This window comes from Molothrus aeneus, chromosome 4, assembly GCF_037042795.1.
Source record: "Molothrus aeneus isolate 106 chromosome 4, BPBGC_Maene_1.0, whole genome shotgun sequence".
In the NCBI taxonomy this organism is placed as follows: Eukaryota; Metazoa; Chordata; class Aves; order Passeriformes; family Icteridae; genus Molothrus; species Molothrus aeneus.
The window spans coordinates 31,194,645-31,219,321 of record NC_089649.1 but is presented as its reverse complement, the minus strand read 5'-3'; the positions used below and the strand labels follow the sequence as shown (position 1 = coordinate 31,219,321).

The 24,677-nt window shown below is 39.3% G+C and overlaps 1 protein-coding gene across 2 annotated transcripts in view; it reads right to left on the bottom strand.

The window, feature by feature from the left end:
* The window catches only part of GUCY1A1 (guanylate cyclase 1 soluble subunit alpha 1), a 34,713-nt gene extending 13,095 nt beyond the window's left edge, over nucleotides 1-21,618 (bottom strand). Inside the window, exons 1-2 of one of the 2 annotated variants that reach the window (XM_066548205.1) lie at nucleotides 11,221-11,367; nucleotides 9,544-9,634 (exon numbers count right to left, since the gene is read on the bottom strand). The gene's annotated coding sequence lies outside the window, so the exon portion shown is untranslated. Of the gene's footprint in view, nucleotides 1-9,543; nucleotides 9,635-11,220; nucleotides 11,368-21,510 lie in introns of those variants that run through there. The other variant, XM_066548206.1, reaches the window with a different exon arrangement.
* Nucleotides 21,619-24,677: the final 3,059 nt, after the last annotated feature.

Below are 24,677 nucleotides of genomic sequence, written 5' to 3'. Positions count from 1 at the left end.
ACATTTATTTTCTCTTTTAAATTCTGAAGATGTGCTGGTTTTGTCTTAAGTACATTAAAATAATGGCTTTTTGAGGATTTAGCTCAGGAAAGCACTTACTCTTGTCCCATTTTAAGCATGTAGTATCTACTGGCTTCAGTGCTTTGGGTAACTCAAGCTGAGAGCATGGTTAAGTTTTGTACGAGTTGGGACTCAAGTGATCAAGGCAGAGGACTTGTCTTACCCGACACATATTTGGTCACATTGATGGATGAGGTTTCTGAAAGTTGAATTCCAATGAGGAAACCTTTTTGATTCTTTATAAGTAGCTATTAAAAACTATCTCATATGGCACATGAAACAGATCAGTTATGAATACTTAAATCTAAATTTACTTGATGTCCAAGATATCCTTTATGTAACAGAGAAACATATGACTTAAGTTAGTGTGTGTACTTAAACAGTAAACCATCCAAGACCAAAGGTTAGAGTCTCTTGTAAAAACAACTGACTAGTGACAACTCACATCTTGGGAATTTGACCACACAACTGCAGTTGCTTGGGAACACTAAGGGATTTTTATACTTTTGAAGGTGGTATTTTCCAAACAACACATTAAACTTTTAATTTTACTAATGGTTCCATTTGTTACAGGGCCAAAGCCCAGCTAGAACTTAATCTGACTACTGCTGTAAAACACGAAAATGTTTTTACAAATACATCAGCAACAAAAGGAGGGCTAAGGAGAATCTCCATCCTTTACTGCATGCAGGAGGAAACATAGTGGCAAAGGACAAGGAAAAGGCTGAGGTACTCAATGCCTTCTTCGCCTCAGTCTTTAATAGTGAGAACAGTTGCTCTCAGGACACCAAGACCCTGGGCTGGAAGACAGAGAGCAGAATGATGCTCCTATAAACCAGGAGAAAATGGTCCGTGACCAGCTACACAATTTAAGATACACAAGTCCATGGGGCCAAACGGGATTCACCCAAGGGTCTAAAGGCAACTGGCAGAAGAGCTCACCAAATCATCTTTCATTTACCAGCAGTCTTGGCAAATTGGGCAGGTCCCAGTTGACAGGAGGTCCGTTAAGATAATGTCCATCCACAAGAATTCAGAGGGAGGATATCACCTTACAGCCTGACTTCAGTCAGGCTCAGTCAGTCAGGGAAGGTCATGGAGCAGATCATCTTGAGTACCATCATACAACACATGCAGGGCAACCAGGGGATCAGGCACAGCCAGCATGGGTTTAGGAAAGGCAGGACATGCTGATAAGTCTGGTCTCCTTCTATGACAAGGTGACCTGCTTATTGAATGAAGGAAAAAGATAAAATCTACCCAGACTCAATTAAAGACTTTGACACCATTTCCCACAACATTATGGAGAAACTGGCAGCTTATGGCTTTCACAAGAACATCCTTTGCCAAGCAAAGAACTGGCTGGATGACTAAGCCCAGAGAGTACTGGTGAATGGCGTTACATCCAGTTGGCAGCCAGTCACTAGTGGGGCTCCCCACAGCTCAGTACTGGGGCCAGACCTGGTTAATATCTTTATCAATGAACTGGACAAGGGGATTGAGTGAACCCTCAGTCAGTCTGCAGGCAGCACAAAGATGGGTGGGAATGCTGAGGGATCTGTACAGGATGGATCTATGCACTGAGGCCAATCATATGAGGTTCCACAAGCAAAGTGATTGTCCCTGCCCTTAGGTCACAAGAGCCCCATGCAGTGCTACAGTCCGAGGGAGAGTGACTGGAAAATTGTCTGGCAGAAAAGGACGAGGTGCTGGGCATGCTGGTCAACAGGAGCTGAACATGAGCCAGTGTGTGCCCAGGTGGCCAAGAAGGCAAATGGATCCTGGCCTGGATCAGCAATAGTGTGGCCAGCAGGACCAGGGCAGGGATCACCCCTCTGTACTCAGCACTGGTGAGATCACCCCTTGAACCCTGCATCCAGTTCTGGGCCCCTCACTACGGGAAGGACACTGAGGTGCTGGAGCATGTCCAGAGAAGGGCAACGGATCTGGGGAAGGATCTGGGGTACAAGTTTTATTAGGAGCAGCTGGGGAAGCTGGGTGTGTTTATCCTGAAGAAAAGGAGGCTCAGCCAAGACCTTACTGCTTCTAAAAGGAGGCTGTAGCAAGCTGAGGATCAGTCTCTTCTCTCCGGTAACAAATGTCAAAGAAGAATCAGCCTCCAGTTTTAACAAGGGAGGTTTAGACTAGATATTAAGAAACATTTCTTCAAAGAAAGGGTGCATAAAAATTGGAACAGGCTGTGCAGGGAAGCAGTAGAATCATCATCCTTGGAGGTATTTAAAAGATGTGTAGAAGTGGCACTTAGGGACACGGTTTAGTGAAGATGATTTATTTCAGTTAGGCAGTCTGAAAAAGGCTCTTTCTTTAATTTTCTATTGACTGTATCTCATTGAATCAGATCCTCTCATCGTCATATAATACTCTTTAAAAATAATCCTCGAGAGCTTTTGGTGACTCTGGAGGCAGCTAAGTATTACATTTTTCTCTCTGGAGATACAACAACTACTTCTCTCAAAGGCACTACGGCTTTATTTAATAAGCCTGTGCACGACACCATTTGTTTCTGCCCCTGAGACACCCTAAGGGCATTTGGGGTCACATGGCAACTGTATCAGGGTTAAAAATAACTAATTCCCTGATACAGGTTATCAGCTGCTGCTTTTGAAACAGCTGGAATGAATGGCACAGCAAAGGAATGCTGCAGACACAGCACAAATGGCACGGATAAAAGGAGAAATAGACAGGGGCTACTTTGATTGGACCTGCTGCTGAGAAAAATATTTGGCAGAAAAGCCCCTTTAAAGTATGCTGTAATACTGGTGGTGTCAGACCAGGCTCTAGGGGGCATCTATCAAAATTAACATCTTATTTTAAGAATCAATAAACACAATGCTAAGAACAAGAGGCTGAAGAATGTTTACATAATATTTTATATTTCTGATTTCAGTTTTTACACAAAAATTCATTTGTCTCTGCTGCCTGGACATCAGCAATACTTCATTTTTTTATTGCTGAATAACACTGGGTAGCAAATAAGGCAGTGAAAAATTTAAAGCAAGAACCATACTCCAAATACATAAATATATATTATACTTTAAGCATTGTTATAGATACATAGATGGATATTTTTATTCAGAAGCCATTACATACCCAATATTACTACACTAAGAAATAAAAGCAGAAAAGAACCATATTTTATGTAGTTGGACTGATGTGTGACTGATGCGTGGACTGATGTGTGAAGTTAAACACACATATATACATGCACAATTGTCAAACCTAAAAAAAATTATGGCTCTGATGGGTCTTACATTTATACTCAGATGCTTTGCTGGATTCGGGCCTTAAATTTCAAGATAAATTTTGAATTTATAAAATAACCACTAAAATTTCTTAAGTCAAGTATATCAGCAGTTTGAAAGGAAAAAAAGACTCTGAAATACATTTTTGTAAAAGAATGTAGAATTAAACATTTTAAACATTTCCCAGGGAATGCAACACTGCAAATGCATATGCTGCTATTGAAACAGACTTAAGAAAAAAATTCTCAGTGAAGAATGTAAGAGTGAATTAATGGCTAAATTAGACAGCAACAAATACGTACTGCATTGGCACTAACCGAAGAACAAAGAAAGTGAATGACCTTCATCAATTACCAATGAGTTTTCAGTTTCTTTGGATGATTTTTCCTGCTGATTAAGTTATTTCTCTATTTTTAGAAAACAATTCTCTGGAAGTATTTGGGGTTCACTTCCATGCAATCATATAGTATTTTAACTAAATCACATTTATTGTGATAGGAAAAATATCCAGGCAGGTAGAATCAGTTCAGAAAAGGAAGTGATGCCATTGTTTTACACCTGAAAAGTCTCCAGAAGCTGTCAATTGAAAAGAGGTCCCAGAAGATGGTCATGGGACAAGACATTGTCAGGGGCAAAATGGACACTAATGTGAAGATCTCTGAGTTGACAAAGCTGCTGGACATGCAGCTACTGCATCTGCAGCTTCTTTTTGTGAAGCCACCCTGTGTGCTGCAGGACACCTACATTCAGCCTTGTCCTGCCCTGGTGGGGACTGGAATCTTTGCCCTTGATCTGAACACTACTTTGGGCTCCTGCCAGTTGCTATTTATGAAAATATCATAACTGATTTGGAAGAATGTGGATATCCATGATGTTTCTAGCAATAATACTGTTGTACAAAACCAATACCAGATCTTTTAAAGTCCAAATAATGAAGACACAGAGAGAGTTTTCTGAAGAACCATTTTCAAAGGATCCTGAAGTTCTTGTTTTCCCAGAAACACATTGTATGGCTTTTTGATAACAGAGATCCCAGTTCAAAACCATTATCAATTTAACAGGTATAACAATTTTCAAGCAGTGGTCAGTTCAAAACTCTTCCTGACCTCGGCAACAACAAAACCCCCTAAATCACATCTTTAAATAAACAAAGAGGAAAACCTAAATCCATGACACTTTAGAGGATTCAAATGCTGAAAAAACCCTCTGTCTTCTTTAATTAAAACATCAAGTTTGCATCTGCTGCATCTTGCACTTAATTTAAGTAATGTTCAGGAAAAAAGTCTATTGTATTACAGGAGAATCTGTCTCACTCATATAGTAATTAGACAGTGATGTTAAAGGTCTGACAGGAGAAAGATAATGAATTCCCAGTGCGGAGATTACAGAAGGAATTTCAGCAGTATGATGGACCTTAAAAAGGTATGAGAAACATGATACCACACATCACAGTCAAGCATCTGCAGATGTGTTTCAGGAATGAGGAACACCAGCCCTCCCACTGTTCACCATGTCTTTTGACATTTTCTGACCATAACAAAAAAACCAAAAAGAAACATGAAAGTAGTTTCTGGTTTTGATTCCTCTCCAAACATGGTTTGAGAGAGCCCATCCCAGGGGAGTAGCAGTGTCTAATGTGAATTCTCCATCTCTGGCATATTAATTGATGTTGTAGTTACCTTGGGAAACAAATTGAAAATTAAAACTAAATAATCTGCTGTGAGATCAAACTACAAGGAACCAATTTATTTAGTGTCTGACTGAGCACAACATGGCACTGTGCCACTCAGAAAAATGAAGATGACTTTACATAATATAGTCATAGCTGCAGAATAACTTAACAGTGCTCAAAATGCTCTGTACAAACATTTCTAAGTTTACATCTATATATATGTCTCAAAGTCAAAAACACATTCCTCTATGTTTATGTTTACTATCTGCTACTGAATATTTCCTTTATTACAACATTTATTGACGTTGTCATGCAATACAGATCAATGAATCAATCATGCAGTAAAATCCCTAATATTAACAGCCATTTATAAAAATTAAGCAATACAACTTGTCAACAGTAGCTAAAGGTAGTTTGTAATCTTAATTTATGAATATGGCACAAAAATTAAAAGCAACATTAAATACTTTTATGACAAGCAGAGTCCTTCACTCAGAGTAAGACAGAATATGGTATGATGGTATGTCATTTTTAAATTTTAAATCATACATATCACTTTGTTAGGTGAACTGCTGCATGTTGAGCAATAATTAAAAAAAAAAAAATAGTCCGTTTTGCCAGTGTCAAAAGATATCACTGACTGAATCTAACTTTCTCTAGTACGACAGAGATTGCAGCACTTGCAGGAGTGGTGTGGAAGCCTTTGCCTCCACAGAAGCAGCTGTTAACTTCTGCCTTTATGTAAGAAAGAAATGCAACCAGCTTCTAGTGAGACAGGTAAGGATCCAGCACCCTCCCTATCATGAGTAGCAGCTCATTTCTGTTTCAGCTGCTGTGTCTATCAGCTGACAAACACAGCTAAAATAACTAAATATTATAATTGTTCTTAGTAATATTAAGTACAATATCTGGATATTATTTTTTCTACTTCAAGTGCTGTAGCTAGCAACAAAATCAAAGCCCTGGTGATTGGTCCATTTCCAAGGATCTTGAGGTTGTTTCTAAAATACTAAGAAGAAAACACCTCAAGTCCACATCAATATATAAGCTCATATTTTAATAAGTCAAAGCAAGTATTTATTATCTTATTAAATCCTGTACAACCTCTGTTTAGGGCTATTTCTAATACAAATAGAGACAAAATTTTTCTGTAAGTCACAGCATACCTTTGATAATAAGAAAATACTACAGCACACCACAAAATTTACTGAATTAATGAAATTACAGTGATTACCAAACAAAGTAAAATATAGTAAAGCAGCTATTAAAAATAATACAAATCACGCCCATCAATCATTTTTTAACAGTCCAAACATTTTAGTAAATCCAAGTTCAGTGTTGTAACTCATCCCAGTGACTGTCCTATATTACTATAAGACTGCTTAGGGCAAGTTAAAAATCTAGACCTTGCTTACAAGAAATCTTTCTCCCCACATAATGTGGAATTTCCTCACCTTTCTACCTTTTTTTTTTTCCTGTATAAATTGTTTTAAGAGGCAGAGAAACACAATCAAATGTTTCCTCTGTGCTCCAAGTTGAATAGATTGCGATTTGCAACATTAGACAGCTACCAAGCCAGGAGATGAAGAAAATAATTACTTTCGTTTTCTGAGAAAAAACAAAATTATCTACTTTTCTATCTTGTCATCTATGTTGAAAACAAGTTTCACAGAATACATGTCAACTTCAAAACTGCTAATATCTTATTTTAAGGTCACGAGACAGACATTTCTGCTGCTTTACAATATTAGCATTTGTGTAATAACACCAAACACTATACCTTAATATTGAAACTAATGTTCTTGAATATAGGGCAGAATCCTCATTTTAAAGTTACTGAAATTTCTTATACTGGTTTTGTGACTGACTCATTTCCCTGTAATGGTCTGAAGCAAGTCCCTGGATCCAAATATACCCCTGGGAGAACCCCAGACTCCAGATGTGAAAGTTATATTGCAGCCACATCTCTGGTTTCAATTAAAAGCACAGGGGGAACCTTAATTACTACACCCATGTTTTGGCATGTAGCTAAAGGAAGAACTGATTCCCAAATGCTGCTGATAAAATACATATTTGCCATTTTAAGCATCACATTAAGTACTTTCATAGGGTAAATATTTTCCTATGCTAGGACCAAATAACAGGGAGGCATGCTGAGAAGGCAGCGTGGGAAAAATATTATTTTCCTGTGAGTCAAAACCTCTGTGAAAACAGTCCCCAGCAAGCCCAGCAGGCAGGCTCACAGCACCTGATTCTCTGCTCAGGATGAGAAGGCAGCCCTGGACTGTGACACATCCGCACCCCTGGCCCGCAGCAGGGCTGGAACCCCAGCTGAGCAATCCCTGACGGAGATACCCCGAGAGCCACAGTCCCTTGCACTGCAGGAGCCCTGGAGCTGCTCTGCCCACGGCCACTTTCACTGAGGCAGAGATAAAGATACCGCAACAAAAACTAGAGACATGCTGTATGTAACCGTGATGCATTACTCAGGGTTTGGGCTTGCATTTTGGTTTTGCTTTTTTGAGAAATCCGATACTGAACTGACATAACTGACGAGACCTCGAGTGATCCAGGTGCCCAGATGAGGAAGAATTGGAAGGAGAGGAGCTGCTGCAGTGAGGGCAAGCAATGCAAAGCATCTGGAAATTATTCTCATACTTTAAAGGAATATATTTTTAAATATAGCATAATTTACATTTGCAGTCCCTGAAAGTACAATACTTCCATAAAACTTGTAAGAGAAAAGCTATGAAAAAATAAATTTATGTCTTCTTTTTAAGAATTAAAACTCATCCTGAGGACATACAGTGGTCACGACAGTCTGCAGGAGTTAAACGTAAAGATCAAAGTGTTGCCCACAGCCAATGGAATTTAATTAGAATCCACAAAAGGAGAAGCACTGATGGTCTAGAACATGAACTCATTGTTAATTGTTGTGCTTACTGATTCCTTCCAAATGCCTACTTACAGCTCAATCTCTCAAATTTAGCAATGCATAGCACTTTACTATTTAACTTGACATGTCTGCAAAATCTGATTTTTGTTTATTTCATAGACCAAAAATGCTTTTAAGGAGCAAATAAACTAAAAAATAATAGTAATTATTTTGGTATTAAAGTGAAATCTAGTAATCTTTTATCCCATACCATTAGTGAATCTTCAGCTAGCATTCATGACTTAGCCAGCATTGCTGCATCTCTTTTTCAATAAATGAAACAACAAACTGTTTAACAACTCCAAATTTCTAAAGCATGAAGTAACTTCTCATTTGAGTACCATGCTCTGGATTAACTGTGAAGCATCTTTCAGAGATGATAAAAAATTTCCTCTACTTCTTGAAAGACACTTATCTTGCTGAGATTTGTACCTTCACGTATTCTTGCTGAAGTTGATGTTTATGCAACTGACATACAGCCTTGCATAAATATTATTTCCCCAAATGCACTGGAGCATGGTAGAGCAATATAAAACATTGATTGTAGTGTCTAAAGACAGTGCATATAGTTAAATATTCCCTTTGTGTTCCCAGCTTTAAATTATAATGAACAGCAAGTTTTATAAATAAAAGTACTAAAAGTATTATAAGTAAAATGTTCTAAAAGTTTCCATGGACTCCACAGATCTTAGAGAAGTGTCTGAAAACTAGGTCTGTAGAAAGAAAAGTGTTTCATTAGCAGAGTTCAGTTGCAGAGTTTTCTGACTGGGTATTTGCCACCTGTCACTTCTGTTTACAATGTCTTCAAAATCATTTTCATGCTGAAAATCACTGACAACTATCTTTCATATTTATTCAGGGCTAAGCACTCATGCCAACTCCTCTTAAGTCAACAGCAGGTTTCTGGATACAGCAGGAATAGGATTAAACCTAAAAGGTCTGTCACTGCTGTCATTGAAATACTGATTTGCATGTTTTCTTATTTTTGAACCAAAATATGACCTTGGCTTTTTAATGTTGGGTTTTTGCAGCTAAGTGTGCAGATGCAATAATCACAGAACTGAGGTCATCTGAGATTACAGAAAGGTTAAAAAACTGTGCATGGGAAGGTAATAACAGGAACTTGTAATTAGCAAAAATGGTTTGTCCTGCAGCATTGCGGTTATGTCCTTGTACTTTTTCTAAAAAAAAATATTGATTTAAGATGTGTACTCAACCCAAATAGATGGCTGAAGGGGTGTTTTCATGGCCATCATACAGATACTGATTCTGTTTTAGGTAGGTCCCTGCAAAAAAAAAGCAGCTCTGAAGGAGCAGAGAAATCAGCTACTTTCCCAATTGTTCTCTTCCATGGTATTTGCAGAGCAGGACCAAGAGGCACCTTCCTTTTTGATTAAATGCCTACAGATGGTTTCTGCTACAAAACATGTTTAAAAATAATTGGAATTGCTGATTTAGCCCATGTGCACTGTAAATTAGCACCTTCCTTTTTTATGTCACTTATTGGCCTGTCATTTTGCACACAATGGTACAGGCTCATACAGTTATTCATAGCCCACCTCTTTCAAAATCTGCTCTTCTAAAAAAGATTTGAATACACAAAAGCATCTTACCTTTGAAAAGATTATCAGCACATCCAGAGAGACTGAATGCTCATTACAAAACCACTCTGAGTATCTCGTTTAGGTGCTTTCTAATACTCCTCTGCAAAATACAGCAGATATGCATTTAAAGCAGAGAAAGCTAGGTAAATATAAGAATTTATATTGTCCTTAAAAACACAGGCTTCCTTTTTCACTAAAATGATGAAGCTAAGTAAAGATCGGAGCTTCTGTAAAATATTGAGCTTGCACGTGTGGTATTAAGAGAAATTAATCTTGTTAATCACAACAAATAAGCACTTAATGACTTACATTAGCCTGTTGTTAGTGTACACCATGTGTGTAACAAAACTAAAGATTAAATAAATCCAGAAGCAGATTTTGGCTTCCTGTTGAATGTTCAATCTGAGATGCTTGTTATTGTCTCCAGTGCAATTGCTGAAGTTACCACAGCTATTGCTCTTTCAAATCCTTCCGTTCCATTTATTCAACACTTCTTTTAAGCATGTGAATGAAATCAAATTGCACAGAGTGTTTTTCAGATTACTTTTTCACAGGAAAAGTCAGCACATATAAATGAGAGCAGCAGGGAGAAGGAATGCAAGATTAAGTCAGTGAGAACTGCCATGCTCACCATGTATTCTGTAATATCTTCCCCTTGGCCCTGGTGGCAGTTTGAGGGGAAAATGTGGCCCTAAGAAAAAGTAAGCTGAAAACATTTATGGGAGATTCAGCTTTGATATATCTAAATCATAGCAAGGCTAGTGAGATATAGAAATGTGAGCTCCTTTATAAAGAAACTTCTCAAGTCATTAAAATGTAGCTTCTTGTTTTAATAATGGACACAGTGAAAATCAGAGGATCATTGAGGAATTGATCATGACACCAAGGAGAAGAAAACATTCATAATGCTACATTTCCAAATCCTCACTAGTGATAAACAACAAAAAAAAAGACACATCCTTATAGGTAAAACATTTAAAATAGTAGAAACCTTGGTCAGTGCTGCTCCTCCAGTTAGAACAGATACATTTAGAAAGATTTAGCATGTTTCAAGCTATGCATTATACAGATTCAAGTACATTAGCTGTTGAATTGCAGCCTTTTGTAACAATACCAAAGTTGAATATTCAAACAGAACAAAAATAATACCATCCAGTTTTTTGAAACTCTGTTTCAGTTTTGGATATTTTTGTGCCCAAGAGCTGGTTACAGACTGGCACTTCCAGAAATAGATGAAATAGGTGCTTAGCTTGCAATGCTTGCAAATTCCACTGAAATTCACCAGTTTCTGTGGCAGGTGTTTCAGACAAACAGAGATTAAACAGATTAAGAGATACTGAAGAATGGAAATCCAAGAAAAGGTTGATAAAGAACAATTCAGAAACTTTGATCAGATGTATCAATTGCCAGCCTCCAATTCCATGTACAAATGCAGGGCTTAATTACTGAGGCAAATTAAATGTATTTTAACCGTAATTCTTCTGCTGCTTTTTTTGTGACTTTTTGTGCAAGGTCCTCAGGTTTTTCTCTCATTGGGTAAATACAGATATTGTGCATTGCATGAACCACAGGGTAATCTTCCTGGACTTATTCCAGGCAGGGTACCTAGAATCACCCACATTTCTTCACTTCACAACCTGTATAACTGCACTGGCTTCAATGATGTTAACATCACAGTATTCTTACCAAAGTCTAGAAGATCAAAGCTTGTCTCCACTCCTCAGACTGCAGTTTTCCTATTTTTTCTAATTTATTTTGCTGTTCTTTATTATGTGAAAGACAAAGGGAGATGCAGACAGAATAAAGGATCATGGAGGAAAGAACAGAGGAAAACCTATAGAAAAACATGAGGATCAAAAAATCCATAAGAAATAAGAAAAACACAGCCAATAGAGCAAAACTATTTGTAATGGAATGGACAGCTCTCTTACTGATAAAGTGCTTTCTCTCCACTACAAGTCCATTGAAGTTTGGTAGGTTCTTATGCAAATAATTTTTCTGTAATCTGTCAGTATAGCCTTTAGAACATGTTGACATGCCAATTTCATGGAGCTTTCCAGCAGTATTTTAGATTTTAGGAGAAATTTTTTGTTTGTTGTTTCTGTGTTTCAACCAACTCTCCTGGCTATGTATTACTCTCTGATGCACAATTAAGGAAAGATACGTGTTTATTACCTTGATTTGGCCATCAAGATTCAATTTCTAGTTTCACTGGTTTGCTGCACTAGCACCTATTGGAGGGCTGGGAATGACATACCTTGTTTTGCAGCATTGTTTAATGAGGGTGTCCTGTGTTAATAAAGAAGTAAAACTTCCTGTGTTATTTTCTAGTATTTTGTTTTAAATGGCATCGATTTAGAACATAAAGGTTAGATGTCCATTGTTACCGACCTAAGGTTTAATTTCATAATTTTACATTTTCTTTTTTTAAGGATATTTCACTTTTGTTCTACAATATGTCCATATTGTACAATATAGACATTTTGTTCTACAATATGTCTATAAGAAACTTCTTTTCTCTCTCCATCAGGCCTTCTGAAATACCAGTTGGTGCTGCACTTGTACCTGAGATCCCAGGATGGAAGCATTACTTACCTGGCTTCCTTCAAGGCCCTGACCTGCATTGCAGCGAGGCAGCATGGAAGTGCACTGGTGTCAGCAATCACCCAATAACACAAGCAGACCTTCCTCCCACTGCCACCACAGAAGGTAAGGAACTGTACGAGCATCCAGTTCTTAGCTCAAGGTGTGGCAATTTATGATTCAGTGCTGGGAGACTTTGGGCTTCAGTCCTCAGGCAAAATGAGCACAGAACACATCTTGGTCTAGAGGAGCTCCCAAACAGGAGCCAAAGAAAAGTAGCAACAGAGTCATCTCAGATTTACTTTGTTGAGAACCCAAACTAAAACCAAATGTTATTGATAAACATCTTTGTCTCAATACTTCAGCTGCCCAGAGACTTAAGGCTTACTTGAAGTGCAGGGACCGTACCACAACAAAGGTCCTTCAAGTACAATTTCCCACCAAAATGTTAACAAATAATATATGAATTCCATATGTGCTGTTTTTTTAAATCTGTAAAATGGAAATCCACCACTGAGCACCTGTTTTCTTCTGTTATATTAAGAAATTACATTCATTTCAAAAATGGAGCTATCTAACAGGACGTCTCCAACTTGCTGTGTTGCATACTAGTTCTGTGAATAACAGCTCCAAGCAGAAAAGAACACAGTTCAGCTGTTTCTGAGGTGAAAGAGTAGAGCAACTGGCTAGTGAACTGAGGCAGAAAAGCTAAAAATGAACCAAAATCAAATTCCAGCCATATCAAGTGGATATGTATTCAAGAGTAGTACTTCAAATAGGTTTTGAATGTTATTTGAATATTATCTTGAAGACATATGCTCCTTTGCCTGGACAGTTAAAATTATTGTTCACTGGACCCTTGAAAAAAGAAATCATGTAACAAATAATGTGTTCCACCTCTGTACTTGTTTATGTGCTCAGAAAGAGAATGCTACATAGCAAGTTTCCCCTTTTCCAAGGGAGTAAAGGCTGAGAAGACATGAGAATAGCTGGGGCAGAGGGAGGGAATGTGATGCACAAGTTCCTGGAGGATGTAAACCACAGACTTAAGTTTGAGGATAAAGAAAAGTAGTATCTCCTTCACAAGGAATTTCCTGCCAAGATGAAGACAACATTTTTTAAGCATTTTGGCATTCTAGAGCATTTTGAAGCAGCACAAATCTTGCAGAGCGCACTCTCAACAGGTAAAAATAACACAAGGAGGAAAGAAAGGCTGCTGCACTGTGTATAGTCTTCCTTTATATGGGGTCAGAAATATTTGACATTTCTGCTTACACTTTAGTTGATGTGGAAAATACAAAACATTTATTTTAAATACTTGTACCTGACAAGCTTTAACAAGACACAAGCACTAACTTTACAAGTATCTTGTGGAGAAATTAAATTCTCACACTATCACAAGTATCATTACAGTATATTCACATTGTAAACCTTTGTTCTGGGTTTTCAACTCTGTTTATAACAGGCATCTAAATCCCACAATGCCCATACTATGTTAAACTGACATTAGGATTGCATTCCTAAGTAATGCAGCTTCTTTGCTAAAAGACAGAGTGCCAAACCTAAGTTTAAAGATCGGAATGCATTTATTAATATTTTACTAAAGATCATGAGCATTTTCCATTACTGTAGTGTAACAGCTGGGAAAGAAAACACTGAGTATTTGTCATATAAACCCATATAACTGCCCTTTTTGGCATATTTATTCCAGCATTAAACTGATCAGCCATTTACAATATAATAGCTTACAACAGTGGCAATAAAATCTAACTATTTTTTTTAGATGCTTTTCTGCCACTCCCACTCTCTTATTTATCATCTTATTTTTCCATCTACCAATTTCAAACTAATGAAATTCTGCCCACAACACAGGCAGGGATAGATATTTCGTTTTCGTTTTTGCTACAGGTAAAGCATAACCCTGTATCCTATCAATAGTCCTTGTTTTTCACTGTTTCAAAGCCTATTTGAAAAGATACTTTTTCCTTTTAATTCCCCTCTATCGTTTGAACCCATTTTTGCTTAGAACTTATGATTGCTTAGAACTGCAAATAATTTTCAAAGAGAAACTCAAAGGAAGATATCATGAAACCACATTTCATATATTAAGCAACCATCAAAGCCAGTTTTTACTGGCATTTCTGAGTGCCTGTCTCTAATCTGCTACGAGAATAGTCAGTGACATGATGCCCACCCACCTCTATCCCATGCATGATATAGCTGCACACTTCAAACTGTGACTAGCCATGCCTCTGTTGGTTCTAAAATTTACTGTTGTTATGGTCAGTGACTTTTTCCACATATAGCTGACAATCATGCTGCCTCTCCCACCGATCAGGAGCATGTGACATACAGGGCTAAGTCCAAACCTGATCGAAGCTGATACTAATTTTCTGATCAGCAACAGATTTTCAGTGTCACACTACAAATGTGGTCTCTGTCTCATGAGAACATCAAAAGGTTTTGCAAACTGTGCCTAGCTTGAGATGAAGACTGGTCTCCTCTCTGTTATTTCACTGCCACCACACAACCAAATGTTTTGTCTGCAAAAGGAAATATTTCATTACCTTCCAACATTCATGAAGGTCTCACCATTTAGTCAGCAAGATCACAACTTGCGGAAATTCTTACAGAACTTTTGTTTACGCTTAAATACTGGTATTTAACCTTCTGTGAGGTCATCTTTGGGCAGGTTGCTTAGCAGAGACGTAGTGCCACTGATACCCTGCATACTGCTCCTTCTCTCTGTTGCTGTTGGTAGGCCTATTGCTTGCTTATTTTAACCCAGAAGGCTCCAATTAAGAGCAGGGCCATACAGAAATATACAGCAAAAGATTATGTCTGACCTGAAGGGTTTGCCCTCTGAATGGCTAAAACAGAAAAATGGGATATGAAAGGAGCATAACAATGCCTCCTTTACAAATGGGGAAATAAAGCATGCTGGAGATCACAAAAGGAAGACAGCAGCCAAGCTAAGAAGTGTATCCAGATGTCTTAGCACAAGTTAAGAGATTGCACAAGTTTGCTGGGCAGTTTACTAGATCTGAGTGATTTAGAAAAGTTATGTTTGACCTTATAAAAATTGGCAGCCAGATTTTAAAAGCAACAGTGGGATGAAAACACTTTACACAGTAAAATTCTAATAGATTTTGAAGATAGGATTCATGAAAGGATGCAGGGGCTAAATATACGTGCAGAACAAGGAAGATATCCTCATACTAAAACTACATGGCTAACACACAGCAGGTTTAATGTCATTCTGTTACTTCTGGAGGCTTCATAAAAAATTCCTTAAAGGAAATGTATTTCCCCTTGGCTGTTTTTTAATATCACGCAACTTTTTTGGGAACTTTAACTGTATCAAAATAAGCATTTCATTCAAGCTATAATTAATTGTAATTATTTCTGTCACAATTTTTGAGAAAAAAAATCAGTTCCCCATTGACCAAAAGCCTTGCTAAGTTACTTAAGCCACCAGACTCTCCCCCTTCATAACATTCTAACAGGGAATTTCTAAAATCCTACTTCTAAATATGCCTTGTGAGATCTATGGACTAATGGCTCCATTTTCACTAAAATTTCAGAAATTTATCTGTCTGCCAAAGATTTTTCTCATCATGAAGGCAAATAGTTTTGCACTTTCAGCTTGCCAGTGCAAAGACACAAGGACAGCTATGAAGACAATTTCAGCAAAAACAACAAAAAAAGGAGATTTAAAGTTAGATTGATACGTGCTTTCTCTGAAGACATGGAAATTTTGCCATTTTTAGTAGTTCTATTTAAAACAGGAACTGCAACGAGTATTTTAGGGTCCTGGATGCCAGCAGTCAGGGCTAGGGAGAAACACAGCTATTCGTGTAAGCAGATGCCCCTCCCTATTAACCAGAAGGCAGCACCTGAGCATATTGTCTTGTGTTTTCAAATCATAGAAATCATTATGAGCGAACATAAAATCCCAATTTTTCCCAATAACAAGCTAGAAATATTGCTGAGGTGTTCCTCTGTATTCAGGCTTTTACTAATGCTCTTTTGTGTGTGAAGAGTTTCTGCATTTGCCGAGGAGGGCAATCAGCTTTCCCTGAACAATTTTTGCCAGTCTGCATCTGTATCAAGTGCCAAGTGAAATGCAAGGTTAAAATGAAATTAAATGCACATTTACTTTGGTCAGCATTAGAAAGGCAGTCATTGCTGCACAACACACTTCTGTCTAATATACTATTGAGAAACTTGGTTTTGCACTATTATTTATTAAAAATGGAGAGTTTAGCAGCAACTAATGTACATGGCATCACAGAAACCACAAGTTTTACTGCACTCTCTGGAATCAGTGACATTCAAGAATTACACCAGGAGGATTCCCACAAAATACATTTTCCCCAAAAGTATGATGTATTTTTGTTCTGAATAACTCAGAACTGGGCTGAGGAACAGATTCACTTCATAAATGTATATTTCTTTCAATTTCCATTTGTGGAGGGGAAAATAATCAAAGAATTTTAGCATGCAACCTTCTAACAAAATATTTTAACTTTATTCACAGGGAGGCAATTGGATGACTTGCATGGGATATTCCCTGTAGCTCTCTAACACAAATAGCTGTCCAAGGGCTAGATTCCACAATGCTTGATAACATCTTTGGAAGTGGTTCCAGTCTCTTCCAAGCTGATACACACATCCTTTTTCCAGATTACAACTACAGAATTGAAGCTCTCTTCCTGAGCCACTGCATGGCTGACCTATTTTCTATATGGACTTAGCTGAAACAATCAATGGGCATAGCCAAGCGTGAAGTGCAAGGCACAGCCAAACCATCCCAAGGGAGGGTTCCAGAGAGTGTGACCCACAGCCCCAAACCATCCCAAGGGAGGGTTCCAGACAGCTCCATGCCCCACAGCCCCCCGCAGGAGTGCAAGTCTCCAGGCATTTCTCCCCTTGCCTTAGGGCACAGAAAAAGTGGCCCTGTCACTCAAGCAGGGACAGCACAGCATTCTGTTCACAGGCAGATACACATGCATAGAAAATAGAGACAGGGGCTCTCATGAAGGAAATACCCTCTAACAAATAACACAAGGCCACAGCTTGGTTATCATCTGGGCTTAGTGCCCTCCCTGGAAGGAATTACCCTCCTGGGCTCGACTTGCACAAGAGGCTTCATTTGAATGCCTCTGCTAGCAGGGCACCATTCTCTTGGAACAGCTACTTCGAGTGTGAATAGTGAATATGCAAGAAGAAAATCAATTCACAAATTGACTTTAAGTAATACAAAGGAACTAATTTAAAGAGTCAGAGCAGTAAAATCAAGAATAATGTGTACCACAATACTGCCACTGGGAGAGTGCTTAAAAGTAGCAGTAAAGGCCTGAACCATGGAAGGGGGTATTTGAATCAAATGAGAATGTCAGTTAAAATACAATTAATCTCAATTAAAACTGAAAGCAGTAATATTCTTAGCAAGGGCATCTATTCCACTTAACAAAACTATCATATAACAGGAAACATTAATGAAAAAAAAACAACTGGAAGGGAGTATCACAAAATACTATGCTCTGATAGGGTGAAATTCTCCTAGAGACTGAAGGCCTGTGCAGGCCCTGAAGCTCAGAGAGGTGCCTGGGGTCAGAATCAATGAACAGGACGTGGTGAGGCCTCTCTGTGGTGAAGTAAAATTAATCTGTAGGGAGCATATTTGCTCTGGCTTAGGTCATGAAGCAGCAGAACAGTGAAACGTGCACTCCTACAAAAAGGGAGTTGATATCAGCTTGCTCTCAACACCACATCTACAAAAATAAATATCCTGTGTGGTGTGCCACTTCCTGGCACTGACCTACAACTGCCATCACCCGATTAGGACAACCAAAAAATTGAAGAACAGCATATCACAAAATGAGCTGCAGTCAGTACCTATGGCACAAATAAAAGGCTTAACTATAGATATTAACATAGTTTTTTCAGCTGTCTCAAAGCATGTGAATCTATAAACAAAAACGTTATACAAAATCTGCTTTTTCTGGCAAATTTTGCTGCCTTTATTTGTAAAAATTAGTTTGTTGTTTACACCATAGCTAGAAGCCCTAGTCAATTTAAGCACATGCTTAAATCCTATTGTAATTTTAAAATTAAATAGATACTAACATTCTGCCATGAACAGTGTTGCTTTGTTGAACAAAAACCAGTGCCTTGAACTGACTTAAAAATATAATATGTTCAATGATAAACTTGAATCTCTACTTGTCATATATCTATTCATGGAAGACACACTGAATATACATCATACATACAGCCATACTACATACAGCCATACAATATACAGACATCATACAGACATATCTCAAATGGTGAAGACATGCTAGAAAGAATATTCAAAGTAATGTCAAATATGAGATTTGGCCTAATTTAATTTCAAATGCTAAAAATCTTAATTGCAATGGCAAACATCTCCATAAATGCAGTAAATTTTAAGACACGTAGACAATAAAGGTCTTTCAAAAGTAAATAGTACAAAAAGTGCCAGGACTCCCAGCAAACAAACTCTAATGGCAGGTCTCCAATGGCCCAAATTTCATTTGTTAATAAAATGTGCCATCTGCAATGCAATGATTTCTAAATAACATTACAATAAAATACTTTAAATCACGTCCTGTAGTTTCCAAGAATTTTTTAAAATAAGATTTCTTTTTCCCTATACAGAACTTTTCTTAAATGATCAAGCTTTTATAAAGAAAAAAATATATTTTTTCTTTATAAAAACCTGTCTACAGTTCTTTGTAGACAGCGAGTCTACAAAGTAGATACAAAATACAGCCATATCCACATATTTCCTTGTGGATAATCTACAACATGACATATGCTTGCTTAGATTACTGAGGCGCTTGATTTTTAGTTCTTGGGGATTTTTTAAAGTACAATACGATTTACAGGATTTTTTGTTAAAAACTCATTTCAGTTAAGAGGAAAATAGCTGTGTTTGCTACAAATTCTATCTTGGCCTCTTGGATTACTTATTTTGAGTCTTGGTAATTTTTTTTTAGAATTTTAAACAGATGGCATTCATACTCATAATAGCACTGATATTTTATCTTTTATAGCATGACATAACCAGGTTTCGACTGCTACTGATATTTGGCATATTAAATTTTATTATCAACTCTTACTTATGTTTTGATTTCACTATGGGATCTGTTTTGAAACAGACTGTCATAGAAGGCTAAGAACAGATTTTTTTAAAGAAAGAATTAATCCCAGTAAGACAAATATACTCGAGTACTTACTTTTATGGACCCTGACTTCACATTTTTAGTGTTTTATTAAAACTTTGATTAATTTGAGTACTCAGCAAGTGAACCAGTGGAAGAGAGTGCAGCGAGACCTTGGTGAGACATTTTATTGATGCCAAAAAGGAAAAAAAACACTGTAGAACTAAATTCCTTACCTTCTCCTCCAATATTTGCCTCATGATCTTGCATTGTCATGACTCATAATAGCTGCATGCTACATATTTCCACAGAAAAAGGAAGTACAACCAGGAAATCTGAAAATGTGCTTTCCTTCTCCCTCCTTCCATACTTTTCCTGCCTGCTTTGGATCAGCATGATTCCAGTAAAAGCTTTTTTTTTTTTTTTTGCAAATGAGAGCACAACGTTTTTATATCACTGCTACAGTACTCCTCCTGCTTCCTTACAATCACCTGGTTCATTTAAGGCTCTTGCTGCTGGCAAAGCAAAGAGAACAGTCATCAGAACGTATGGCCGGATGTAGCACCCCAGAGCAACACAATCCAAGCAAGAAACTTCTCTACAATTCTCTTGCCTACAAAGAGAACATTTGTAACACATTTGCACACATTCCCGGGATGCCTGAATTGCTTATCTTCTCTGATTAATTATGTAAAATGGTCTGTTACAGGAATCTCTTCCCGGTACAGCCTGTCACCACCTTTTGTTCCTGACCCTAGAAAAGTAGTAGACCCATTTATATGATTTAAAGTGTATGTTTCCTTACGACTCCTTTTTGAAGTTTGGAAACAAATCATCTTAATTCTAACTACAAGAAAAGGGAGTGGCTCCATTGGGAGTTTTGTCTTAGGAAAAATTCTAAGATTAGACCACTTCCAAATAAGTAAAACACTTTGTTCTATTCATACAAATATAATTAAACTCTTACACTTGTTATGAAAAAAATTCCTCTGTTACATTATTCTGTAGCTCTGTATTCTCAGACTTAATAATGGAAAATCCAAGTGAATAAAAATGTTGGTTTTCCTACTAGTATTCCAAATAGCAAATGTCTGACCATCTCTCTTCAGAGCAACCACATGCAGCACAGTGTAAGCTGTAGTCCAATGGATGTGAAAAGCCCAAATACAGCATTACAGACACACTGCAACCTTGCTTATGAGTTGTTCCCTGTTAAATCATCCTTCAAACTTAGAGAGCCATCTTACTACATCCCCAGAATAAGTGACCAGCTCTGAAAATAGAGCCATTTTAGAAGCAGCATTAGATCAAGCTTGAGACATGACGTAAGATGTTTAAAAGATGTATAAAAGATGTACAAAAGCACTCCTTTGTATATGAGAGAAAAAGTTTTCAAGTGTCTCATGATTAGAGATAGTGATGATTTTATAAAGGGAATACTAAACGTAGGCTAGTAATGCCCACTGGGCTTTAGCCACAGAAACGAACCTATTCACTCAGAAAAGGGATTATGAGCATAAAGTCTTGAAGAAATGGAAAGAAGAGGGAGGAAATTGACTGAAAAACTGCTAATCATCATGAATGCAACACAGTTTGGGGGTTCATTTATTCTTCCTAGGAAAAAGAAGTAATTGGAATAGCAGATGCAGAGATGAAGTTATTGTTAGAGCATCAAGTATGTGATGCAATATCAGGTTGGTGTCTAATTCATGAGGTGGAATGATAGAAATTGCTCTGAAAACCGAGTAAGAAACCTTACCTAAGCATAACGCAGTAACACCAGCCTGAATGGGTTTAATTAGCTCGACGAGCATCGGCAGGTCGCGTATTCTTAGAAAGCCTCACAATGCACAAAGGCCGCCGGAGTACCGCCCGTGGCTGGAGCCCTCAGCGGGTTCCCCGAGCGCCTCCAGCCCCGAATCGATCCCTGTTCCGCTCACGCCCATGTCTGGCTCGGTGCACGGCGCACACAGGGCTCGGGGCGCTGAGGGGAGAGGGCTTCCCGCGCCCCCCGCCCGCTGCCGGGCTCAGCACCGACCACCGCCCGGCCGGAGAGAGCCCCGGCCCCGGCCGCGCCCCGCGGTCAAGCCGGGCGCCCCGTCCCAGCGCTGTCCAGGGTCCCCGCCGCCCCTCTCCGCGCCCCGGGCGCCGCTCGCTCCCTCCCTCGTTCGCTCCCTCCCTGCCTCCGTCACTCACTCACCATGGCGCGGGGTGCCCGCGGCCGCAGCCCCGCCGAGGGGCTCTGGGCAGGCGCCGCTGCCGCTCCCCGGCGCCGCCAAGGTGTATTTGGGGAGCGGGCGCGGCGCGGCGGCGGCGGGGCCCGGCGGGAGGGGCCTCCCCGCGGGCCCAATCAGGGCGGCGGCGGGGCGGGGGCGGTGGCCGGGGGCGGTGCGATGTCCCCGCGGGTCGGGCCGGGCCGGGCCGGGCCGGTCGGGCAGAGCCGTCCCAGAGCCGTGCCGGTCCCGCCGAGCGCCGCCGGAGCGGAGCGGAGCGGAGCGGCCCCTGCGCGGGGACCGGCGGGGGCTGCGAGCGGGCTTCGGGCTCCCCGGTGCCCCCCGCGCCGCCGGTGCCCCCTCGCCTTGCGGCCCCCACGGGTTTGGGCTCGGAGAAATGTCAGCCTGCGCAGCCGGGAGCTCCTGTCTGCGCCTTCCGCGCCAGTGGGAACCTGTGTCACTGGGGGCACGGCGCTGTGGTTACTGACGTCTTTTCCACACTAGTATCCTTCCACATACCCTTCTGTTCGGAAACGTGTGCTGCCATATTTGTTTTATTCGCATTTTCTCTACCAGGGCTTATATTTACTTGTTGCTAGTGATATTCCGTGCAATATGTGATATATATTTTTTTACTGTGGCCTTGGAGTGCTGCTATTTAAGCTCATACCTAAGCAATGAAAGAAGGGAAATGCCTTTCCAGATAAGCTCAGAATAAAAGCATCGTTTACACAACATCAGCATATCAGATGGCCAACCTCAATTTAGAGCACAAATTCATAAAACACTCCTTGTAGAGTTGCCCAGGTCTGAAATTGTGCTCTTAATTCGTGCATGCCACCAGAATGATAAGTCAACAAATTTTAAATCTTTACCAAAGCATTTTTATGGTATATTCACTGGATAGAACCAATGGATAGTTTTTTGGAAGCCCAGGAGGATAAATAATTTTTTTCGGGCTTGGACAATTAATAGTGACTGAGTTCACAGTAGGAACAGTTGCCTTAGCAAGTCACATGGAAACAAACAGAAACTTTCACCAGGGAAAACAGCTGTTATTAGCTGAAGGATAAGTTTGGAGCAGGACCATACCTACACAGCAAGAGAAGAGGGGTATTATTTCTTGTGGCTGACTGACTGTTGTACTTTAATAAGCTTGTGTGGAAGCAAGTGTCAAAATCAACCAAAACAAAAGTAGCACATCTCCAAGTGGTTTTGAACAGACCAACTTTACGCAATAGAAGGTATCAAACTTAAGGTGTGAACGTTTTGTTGCTTCCCTGTCAGAACTGGAAGATGGTTTAATAAATATATCTGCTTCACACCATGCTTCCCTGCCTGCCATGAAAAATAAGAGAAATCTGTCAGCTAAAGAAGTGATTAATTCCTTCAGCCACCAGTTAGTCAACTGAAAATAATCTGCCAGAGCCCAGTCTGTTGCCATTTCTGAAGTCATTGACAAGCAATATGAAACCTGAGTGATAAATAGCATAAGACTTTGTGTACCTCATAAAACTATTGCATTAATAGATAATGCATTGATGCAGTGTCTTGCCTTCAAAAACAAAAAGTAGTTTCAAGGCAAGGTGTGGCCCTGCTAATGTTTGCCCTCATTTGCAAAATACCCTAACTCCCACTTTTCAGACTCACTTTTCTTGCCTCGGGGAACCAGACATTTCTGGAAAAAAAAGCTTCTGAGCAACTGATATAAGTGAATTCCATTATCAGGTTTCTGAACCAAAAGGAGTAAGAGCTTCTGTTGCACAAAGAATTCCTATTCCAGGATGTGCCATGCAGATTTAGATATGATGATCACTGCAGTGTAATCCTGCTGTGTGTGACCAGGGTGACAAATGCTGGACAAGAACGGTGAATTTGGACCTTTGGTGAGGAGCTGAATCATCAGCACACCAAGGTCTCCCAAAGTTCTTGGAAAGCCACTGTTCATCCCTGTCATTTGTTATGTGTGTACTAGCAATGACTTGCAAACTTGCACCAAATAAAACAAAGAACATGCTTAGGAATAGGATCTTGCAGTGAGTATTTGAAAGAAGAGAATAGTATTTCAAGTTATATCAATTGAAGTATTAATTAATACAAGGCAGTATTCATTTTACTTTAGTCATTGGAAAGTTAGTGCTGTAAACAAAATTGGATTAGATAAATTCCTTCCATAAGATCCATAAGATCCTACAAATACCAAAAAAGATATCACGTTTTATTTAAGGAACACTTATGTCACACTTAAAAATGGCAACATTTCCTTAATTTTCTTCCATAAAATCAAGTTCTTTTTTTTGACCAATAAGATGGAAAGATTGTATTATATGTAATGGTGCTAAGATATATGTATAATCAAATATAAGAGCATCATAATTCAGAGCATAATTAGCACTCCTAAACTGCCATTTACTAGCATCTGCTGTATTTAATTCAAGTTCTCAAATCAGATGTCTTCAAAGAAGCACCTCTCAAATGTATCATCTCCCCCATGGCAACTGAAATTTCTGAAAATACAGAAAGCTGCAGCCCAGAGCTGTGGTGCTGAGCAGCTGATGGCTCAGCCTGGATGGCTTCAGGCACCAGCACCGTGGGGCTGGAGATGCTGGCAGACAATGGCAGAAAGAATGAGGTTGGAAGTTACCTCTGGACTTGAGCTAATCCAACCCTGCTGCTCACAGCAGGGTGAACTAGAACACATTGTTCAGCATGGTGTCCAGCCAAATTTCTAGTGTCTTCAAGGATGAAGACTCCAAAACATTTATAAACATCACATTGCAGTGTTTGAAAACCTTCACAGAAAAAAAAAGTTATTTTCCCATATTTAAAAGGAATTTCCTGTATTTCAGTTTGTGAAATATACATCCTCCTGTCCTCCTGTCTTTGCACAGGATGCCACGGGGAAGAGTCCAAGAGTCCAGCTCCCTATTCTTTTCTCTACCATTAGATATTTATACCTGTGGATAAGATCTCCAGGAGCCTCCCTTTCCTTAGTCTGAGCTACCATAGCTGTGTCCTCTCCTTGTACATCAGATGCTGCTGTCCCTTAACCATTTTAGCAGCCTTTGCTGCACTTGCTGCAGTCAGTCCGTGTCTCTCCCTTGTGCTGGGGAGCCCAGGCTTAGACCCAGAAATTCAGATTCTTCACCGGTAC